Source organism: Prunus dulcis, chromosome 1 (assembly GCF_902201215.1).
Source record: "Prunus dulcis chromosome 1, ALMONDv2, whole genome shotgun sequence".
In the NCBI taxonomy this organism is placed as follows: Eukaryota; Viridiplantae; Streptophyta; class Magnoliopsida; order Rosales; family Rosaceae; genus Prunus; species Prunus dulcis.
This window is the reverse complement of record NC_047650.1, coordinates 2098444-2108443: the sequence shown is the minus strand read 5'-3', so window position 1 is coordinate 2108443 and position 10000 is coordinate 2098444. Positions and strand designations below refer to the sequence as shown.

The following is a 10000-nucleotide window of genomic DNA, read 5'->3' as shown; positions in this document are numbered from 1 at the left end:
GAAATGGATTTTTTGAGCGTATGGGACTAGGTCATGCTCCTTGTCCCTGAAACAAAGGCAACCATGGTCTTATTATTTTGAAGTACTAAACAAATATTGAATTTATTTATTTATTTTTTTTTTTTTGTCAGACATCAATTAAGAATGAAGAGTTAACGTACTCATCACTGGTGAGAATAGTGACCTTCGTTGCGCAAGCAACAAGAGTCAAAATAGCCCAATACGCATCCACTGGAATATGTTCCATTGCTAATGCCAACTCCGGCACATCCTATGGATCGTAACTGGAAAGCTTTTCGAACTGATCGAAGATCCCGATAGCTCGCATTGTAACCTTGATCAAGTTGTTAAGCTCAAGCACTGCTTGCCTTCTTTTTTGCAGGTTTGAGGGCTTGAGGAGGAAAGGGACTCTCTTCAGGATTGAAATTGATTTGGCAAGTCGGTCCGATTCCTGAGCCTGGGCAAGGAGCCAGAACTCCCCATATTCCATAGCAAAAGCTGCCAGAGTCAGCACTGCCTTTGCTTCCCATGAATAGTTTGACAGCTTGTTCAGTATTGCAAGGCAGTTTCATGGGCAACTTTCTCACCAGGAGGTTTGCATTGCATCTGAAAATTTAAGTATTTAATAGTTTTAATATGAAAAATATGAAAGCAAACAATAAAAAAAATAAAAAGTAATGTATGTACATGAAAATTGTTACGAGCAATATAAAAAAATATTTATTTATTTTCTGAGGTAATAACCTCGCTGGCTATGGACTTAAGTATGCACAATGGTGTACTGAAGTTGGCCTTGAGGGGCTTCTCCTCTATGTTTTCCTCATGCACTTGGGTACCCTGCAACAACCCACAAGTTTATGTAGCAGTGCTTTAGATATTAATAATAATTAATAATGATCAACGGTATGATAATATATAATAATAATAAGAATTAATAAGAATATTTGTGATAAAGTACCTGCACAATTTTGTCGACAGTTTGGATTGCATGCTTGAGGATGTTTTCAACAATTTCGAAAAGAGAATCCTCATCAAAGGAATTATCAACATTGACATAATGAGTTGCATAAATTTGGTCCAAGATTTTCTTATCAGACATGGAAAACAGGCTAGCCTCAACTTTAGAAAACAAATTTTTTGCGAGGTCGCCTAGCATGATGATGACTTAGGGTAGGGAGTCTTGGGGATTTCAAAGGCTAGGGCTAAAGAACGGGTATTGGCTCGTAGCTAGGGATGGCAACGGGTCGGGTAGGGGCCGGGTATGACAATATCATTCCCATCCCCGCTCTCCATCCCCGCCCCCATCCCTAAACTCATCCCCGTTTATTAGGTTTCGGGGAATCCCCGTCCCCGTCCCCGTCGGGGGACTATCCCCCATACCCGCCCCGAATCCCCGATTTTTTTGCATAAAAGAATATTTATCATACATTTTAACATTAAATTTCATATTAACTTATCATTCAACACATCCAAATTAACTATAAAGTTCAACTCAACTATTTAAAATCACATCAATATGAAATTCCATAGAAAATTAGGAAGAATTAGGAGAGGAAGTTAACTTAGGGTTAAACATAAATATTATAATTATATATTTATTTATTTAAATATAAACATATATATTTTCGGGCCGGGTTCGGGGATGGGGACGCAAATACCATCCCCTCCCCATACCCGTCGGGAATTTTTCAAGTTCGGGGATCCCCGTACCCGATACCCATTTAGACCCGAAATCTCCCCCTGTTAGGGTCGGGGACCCGACGGGGACCCGCCCCTACGGGGATTTTTGCCATCCCTACTCGTAGCTTGATGTGTTGGTGCAGCATCCTTTTGCAATATGCCTGCCCTATTTATAGCCATATTCAGGTTAGTCTAAAACTTGTCCCAAATAAAATATTACTCCCCATGTTATCTCCATGTGAAGCTACTCAAACTGAAAGAGACAATAAGGTTGAAAATGAAGGAAGTTGAGGTTCCATCCCAAAATCAATTGGCAATGGAGGAAGTAACCTAACTCCTTATAAGCCCTTGCTAGGTTTCTCAACTTTCCAATGTGGGACTCTTTACCTTCACATTCTCACACGCCCCCTCATGTGTGGCGAATTTTTAAGCCTAACACGTTAACAACACATATTGGGTGACGTAGAGCACGTGTGGCCGTTGGGCTTTCACACGTGGGCTAACCCGCTCTGATACCATGAAGGAAGTTGAGGTTCCATCCCAAAACCAATTGGCAATGGGGGAAGTAACCCAACTCCTTATAAGCCCTTACTAGGTTTCTCAACTTTCCAATGTGGGACTCTTTACCTTCACATTCTCACATAATGACAGGACCCGACCCAATTTTCACTTTGAAATTCGAGCCAAGTCCTGTGCGTGTCCGACACCTGGCGAATGTCGGGCACAAATGACCTTTTTGCCCTCTTACTTCAATTTCTCTTTAAAATTCCCTTAGACTTCTGCCGAAAATTTGGCAGAGTCTCCCTTGTATTTTGACCAGTCCCAAAATTTCACCTGTAAACAATCTCAAATATTTCCACCCAACTGCCAGAATAGGATAAACCAAATTTGCCAGATTCAAATTTTCCAATAAACTCGATATCAGAGCAATTTTCTAAAGTTCACGGGTTTTCAGGAAAATTTCTACAACTTTACCTGACTTTGAAGCGTGGAGGTTAAGAGTGGCCCGGTGGTGGATCCTATGCACTTCTACGACCTGGGGGCGAAAAACAAGTTTTAAACTGTGAGTGGACAAAAAGTGAGATTCTTAAAATCAAGCTAGAATATAATACCCCCATTTTGAAATAACTAGGGATATATATACATCGAAAATTTAACTATATCTCCACATAAAAGATTCTACAAGCATGATTTAGTATACTAATGAAGAAACTTACATAATCGATATGATATAATAGATATTACTGCCTGGAAGAATCAAAGAACTGGTATACTGAATAAAAATACCAAAAAATACACATGTGCAATCATTGAGAAACCAATATAAAATGCCTGAAAATCATCCTTGAATAAAAGAAAGCTCAAAATCCTTTAAAACTTCGCTCGAATGAATTTACGAATAAAAATGAGTAAACAATATCTGCAGTAAAAGCTTTAAAATCCTTTAAAACTGCCACCTAATTGTACCCCTGTTATATCCGTCAATTCCCTGGCAGGTCTCGGGCGCCACGCAGTCCACCCGAGCCGCAAACTGGCGAAATCAGGGGACTATGATCAGCCTGTCCCGCCGGCAGATTCCTCGGTGACACCAAGTCAGCTCGAGTCGCTCTGGCAGGATGCAGGGGACCGTAGTCAGCCTGATCCGCAATCCTGGCAGGTCTCGGGGACACAGAGTCAGCCGAGCCGCAATCCTGGCAGGTCTCGGGACACCAAGTCTGCCGAGCCGCAAATCCTGGCACTCACGGTCCGAGCGTCCCCGAAACTCGTGAGGCAAAGTCAAGTGCACTGACTGAACTATAATCAGACTGGATGTCCGTAGACATCGGTCCGACTCTGGGTAATCACCATAAAGAAAATGGGTACAAGGTGGGTTTAAAATAAATTTCTTTAGAAAATCCAATTAAACTGAAATCTCAGATTGTGCTGCTGTCTCAGCTGATTTCAATCTCAAACTCTGTTTCTGTAACTTATAAATAAGCAGCACAGATTTATAAAACTGTTACTGTACTGATCACGTGCAGAACCGTAATAAAAACTTACTCATGATCAAATAAGGAAATTTATTCGAATAAACTCATTTATAAAAACTCTCTTATATAAAATCAAAATAAAATCACTTATAAACTTATTTATATAAAATCACATCAAATCATTCATAAAATTTGATTTATGAAAGAATGTCCACTCACAGATGGTCCAAGCTAATTTGACCCTTTGAAGTTTCCTCATGCTGATCGGCTGGACCTCAGATGCCTGATTATCCATGAACAATAAATCAATAAAGGCTGAATAAAAGAATTAAATTAAACACCCTGCCCCCGGCCCCTAGAAGCACGTGCGTCCAATTTCAAGTTACTCCTGAACCCACACTAGCCTTTTCAGACATTTGGACCTGTTTTAAAAGTTCCTATGCTCAGCTAATCGATACACTGCCCGATCGGCCGACCCGGGACCCCGTGGGTCCACGATCTCTGATGGCCAATCTGGGGTTCCCTGAAGGTTTCTCATACAGCGGGAACCATGTTCTGCGAATTTGGTCCGAATCGGACGGTCGGATTGACCAAAATCGCGTTATCGCTTAAAACCCTAACCCTAGCCCCAGGGTTCGCGATTCCGGAGTATCCGGGACTCCGATTCGCGATCCGTCGAATCCTACACGATCTTGACATCGTGTAGACCGACATATCCAAAATTCAGCGCGATCCAACGATTACACGACACTGCACCCACGGATCGCGCGATATGAAAAATCCGTTCGGTGCTCAAACGGACTCCGAATCGAGATCTGCGAAATCCCACGCGCTCGTGACGACACGAGAACCTCAAAACTGGCCAGAGCCGTGCCACCACCCTGGCCCACGCGCCACCACACGCGCGGGACAGATCGGGTGTCCAAAGCGATTCGGGTGTGCCGAAAAATTGTTGAACCGAGGCTCCAAACTCCTACCCTAGGTAAAAAACCCTATTTGGAGTCACTTTTGTTCTTGAACCACCCCCAAAAAGTGACCGGAAACAGTAGTTTGGAAGGGCCGAAGTTCGGCCGAATTTTCAAGTTCAAAATCGAACCCCTTGGAGCTAAAATCGATCGAAGCCCATATACCCAAAAGCTAGAGCACGAAAAATAGCTCAAAAACCATACCTTACTCGATCGATTTGATGGAGAAAAGAGGAAGAATTTCAAGCTGGAAGTTCGGGTAGCTTCGAACGAACCTCCGTCGGAAAACACGATTTTGCGGCCAGCTCAGGGCTGCCCCGGGGTTGATGTCGGTTGGAAAAGGTAGGGGACTCGATGGCGGTTCCAACGCCACCGGTCTCGTGGCCATTGGAGCTCGGAGGCGGCGCCAGCACCTTCTGGAAGTCGGTGGTCCGTTTCGCGCAGAGTCCGGGTTTATATAGATGAAACTTGGAAATATTTACGGTTATGCCACTGAGACTCTTTTGACCAAAAATTTTTCGTTACAACTCCGATTCGGGCCCACTCCGTGTCTACGGACTCCTTTCGCCGTGCTCTACGCAATGGCGCAAGCGGAATTCCCAAATTCTTTCTCAATCAAAAAGTCAAATTTTCCCTCATTATTAATGCAAGGGCAAAATGGTCTTTTTACTAAAAGATATTTTCTTTACTTTTTAGATATTTTCTTTCTTTTTAGATATTTTGTTTTGAGTTCTTACACATAAAACAATAGACAAAAGGTCATCACAAATATCACAGTGGACACGTATGTAAATGTACCTCAATATAATTATAAAAAGAAAAGACAGATTTTCAGATGGTGATTTGTTTGTAAGGAGTCAAGTATATATTTTCCTATTAAAATCCCAAAGAGTAAGAATGCATATAGTGTTTGAATAAGGAGTTAAGTATTTTTCTATCCGAACTTCAGAACAAATATAAAACTTGAGTTTTAATTGTGTTAAAGAGTTTCAATTTCATTTTGAAGGTTAAAAACAGAACTCACATAATTGCTTCACCACAAAGACAGTATAATGATTTCGTCCCCAAAAAAAAAAAAACCAATATAATGATATGTCATAGGAAGGGCAACTACTCTAATTGGGTGTTTTAAAGTCTGTTGTACCAGAGATTTCTGAGTCTAATACAAATTACAATAACAAGGATCCACCTCATTTCACATTGGATCCAACTTCTTTTTTGCTAAAAATAAAAGACATACAAATCTCGTGTTTTGCAACAAATTATTATTATTAATTTCTCCAGTTAAGCATTCCCACTAAACTAACCATATGGCTGACAAAGTGTGAATGTTTATGTTCCTCGTATTTGAAAATTGAACATGCATGATTAAATATAAAACAGTTTACTCTCTTTTTCTGTGCAGATCAGAAGATCATCAAATATATCTGTTCATGTCTTACCACGTTTGTGCATATGTGGCGAGTCGTCCGACGTCATCCATTTCGTTGTTACCTTACGTCATTTGTCTTGTTATCAATTTTTTATGTCATCGTTCATATATTTACGTGTTAAATTGGCTTCTTTGAAAACAGAACAATAAAATATAGGAAAAGTATGGATTTAGCCGGGGCTGACCCTGAGTTTATGAGGGCCTAATGTGAAAATAAAGAATTATATCTCTTTGAATTGCATTATAATTTTTTGTATCAAATACATCCAAATTTCTATTGACTCGTAGAAAGTTCCAATTGACTACATATGTGAACTTTTAAAAAACTTCATAAAAATCCAAAAAAATCCGGTAAATTCTTCAACATGGAATACAATACAGACCCACATTTTTTGGGAAGGTCTATGCCCAAGAACCCCAACAAATTATAAAGATTATTCTACAGTATTTTAAATGTCCAAATGTGTTGTGCATTCTCGCTTGCCACTAATTGTTATTTTATTATCTCCAATTAAGCATTCCCACTAACTAAACCATAATTTTCCGTTTATGTCTTCATATTCACATGGTTTGGCTTGATTATGTTTCTCGTTTTGAAAATTGAACATGCTTAAATAATAAATATATGACGTATCATTAATTAGCATACGTGGCGAAAATATATTGCTGCTGCAGAACATATCCCGACTTTTCTGGGTAGATCCGATCAAAAGATCGTGAAATATATATCGTACATTTGTATTTTCTTTCATTCATCAATGTCCATGCCACTGTTGCAAACAACATGTGAATATCATGGACATCAAGGCACTTGTTAAAGATAAGCTTAATTACCAAACCAAAAAAAAAAGAAAAAAAGATAAGATTAATTAGTGGAGTAGTAAGACTATTTGTTATACTTTCACACTGGTTATCAGTTTACCACAAACAATGTTATGAAATTTGTATGATGTCATACCTTAATAGGATCGAACTATAAAATTTTCAATTAATTTAAAATTTAATGATAATTTTCTTTTGATACTTACATTTTCAATAGTTTTCTAGAAATAAAAGTATACATTAATCATATAAATTACGCTAATTACAAACACAAGAAGAAGAAAAAAAAAATTGAAATTAGGGCCATATAATTCACGAAAGAGTGAATTTCATTTAGAAAAAATGTTTCTCTTTTGAAGACAAATTAATGGAAAAAAATTAAAATTGATGTTGGGACAAATTTTGACACCAAATACAAATGTGAAAGACCTATAACTATGCCTATCGGTGTTGGCACGGTATGAAATTGTATATATATATTGGTTTAAATATTAGGCTATATATATGTTTTATTTTATTTTATTTTTTTCCCAAACCTTTCCTATTCTACAGTCAAGAGTAGCCCTTGCACTGGTTCTGCCCATTAATATGTAGCTAAGGGAAGATAATAGTCAAATGAGTATCTCTGAGGATGCGTCCTTTGGATGAGTTGGGTGCGGATTTGTTAATGAATTTTAGTTTTAATCGTTAGATAACTTCGGCGGCTGAGATGTAAAATTAAGGGTTATATGCAGTTTTGCCTCATGAACTATACCATAATTGTTAATTTTCTCCCTAGATATTATTTTTAGGTAAATTAAAGACACAAATTATTTTAAAATAGCCCATTTACCTTTTATCGTTAGATTTTCAAACTCCAACCAATTTTCCGTAAATATTAAGAGTAATTTCGTAATTTTAAAAAATGCACCTTATTAAATAATAATAAAAAAGTTAAAAACAAAATTAACCAAAAAAACCCAGCCCCTCCCTTTTGCACACAGTTGCACGCTCCTCCACTGACGAACCCACCCCACCCCATCCTGATCTCTCTCTCTCTCTCTCTCTCTCTCTCTCTCTCTCACACACACACACACACATACTTACACAGATCCACACTGCTCCAACTCTTTCAATGTTAAACTCAATAAATTAGCCTTGAGCAAGCCTCAAAGCCCAAATCCAACCGTAAGAGGTAAATTGGCTATTTTTAAATAATTCATGCCCTTAATTTACCCAAAAAAAGAGAGGGGAAATTGACAAATATAGTATATTTTAAGGGGGAAAACCCGCATATTAGCCTAAAATTAAAACTAAACCAAGAGAATGCCCATAGCCATGTTTCACACCTGGCTGAAACAAAAAAAAAAAAAAAACAAAAAAACAAAAAAAGGAACTCATCAAGAAATTCGTAGACCTCACCTGACCCTTTTCTTCTTTCATCCGTAATGGAGAATGGTCGGGTGCAGTCTACAAATTTGGGGAGATATTCCTATCTTAAATCAAAGATAATTTCCCTAATTAAATAGAGTAATTAGTTGACTTAAGGAATATTCTTTTTTCACGTGTCATCTTCTTATTGGTCGCTAAAATATGTGTTCCCACAAACATCTAGGACCAAATCAATTGGGTTGTTATGCCATGTGCTATTAGTTTTAACTTTTAACACTTTTAACAGTTAGAGCTGAATCAATTGGGTTGTTAGAATATCATTAGAGAGAAATAGCTGCTAAGTAATTCTGTTAGGCTAGTTCTCTATATAAAGCCATAAGCTGATGTAAACATTTGATTCATTAATAATAAAAATCTTTTTATTATGGGGTCTTTAGATCTAAGCCCAAATTGTTCGGTTTTCTTATTATGTTTAATCCATGGTTTTTTTTTGTTGTTGTTGTTGTTGTTGTTGTCGTTGAAGTAGATCTAGTGGCATTTATATCTTTTTTTTGGGATTTTTGTAGAAATGTCACATGCAAAGGTATTTTAGTCTTCCTATTTTTAGGGGGGAAAAAAGAGAAAAAGGAATTATTTTAAGGGTATTTTAGGCTTTTTCTTCCTAATTATTATTTTTCATTTTTAATTGCTTAAAAGATATACAATTTTTTAATAATGTTTTTTTTCATTTTAAAATACCTTGGAAATTTTTATTTTTATTTTTAAGTGACAAATTCAAACTCAGATATAAGTCCAGGTGACATTTCTACAAAAACCCCGATTGCATTTTGCCCTTTGAAATACATATAAGAAACTTAAAATCCTGATTAAATGAATCTTCTATTACTAATTCAAAATTTGAGTTATGAACTTGGTAATTTTGATCATATAATCCACCCTACAAAGTCTATAATAAGAAAACTAATACGGGGCTGACCATTTGTTTGGGTTTACTTACGAATTTGGGGCTGAATATTTGAGAGGAAAATCTTTTTGTTTTTGTTTTTGTTTTTTTTAAGTTTTTGAAAATCCGGATCCGTTGTACTTGAGAGGTAAGTAAACTCAATAAATAATTTTGATAAGATTATTTAGTTGTAATTGTAAACTCAATAATTTTAAAATGATATGATTTGGCTGACCTGACTGTTAATCTATATCAGTTGATCAAACATATACTGTAATCTTGTATATGGAATCAAGAGCAGAGAGAGAGAGAAAGAGAGAGAGAAGCTAGAGAGAACAATCTGATATATTCACTTAATAGATTCGTAATTACATGAGAAAGTCTTCTATATAGCTACAGATAACAAACTAACTAACTACTACAGTAAGATTATGACAAGTGTCACAATCTAAAGTACTATACTCTAACATCCCCCCTCAAGAGCATGCTGTGAGGAACCGAGCATGAGATTGCAGCAATGAGTTCTGAAAAGAGGACCACTCAACCCCTTTGTAAGAATATCAGCAAATTGCTCTTGGGAGGACACAAACTGCACAGAGAGTTGTTTCAGTGATACTCTTTCGCGAACAAAATGCTCGTCGATTTCTATGTGTTTGGTCTTTTGATGCTGAACAGGATTAAAAGATAAGGCAATGGCTGAGAGATTGTCACAAAAGAGGACAGGCACACGAGGTAGTGGAATGTGTAGAAATGCTAATAATTGTTTAATCCAATCCAATTCAGCTGAGGTAAATGATAAAACTAAGCTTCGGTTGAT

At 37.4% G+C, this 10000-nt stretch overlaps 1 pseudogene; it reads right to left on the bottom strand.

The window, feature by feature from the left end:
• The window catches only part of LOC117615060, a 7693-nt pseudogene extending 6537 nt beyond the window's left edge, over positions 1-1156 (bottom strand).
• Between the last annotated feature and the right edge of the window lie 8844 nt (positions 1157-10000).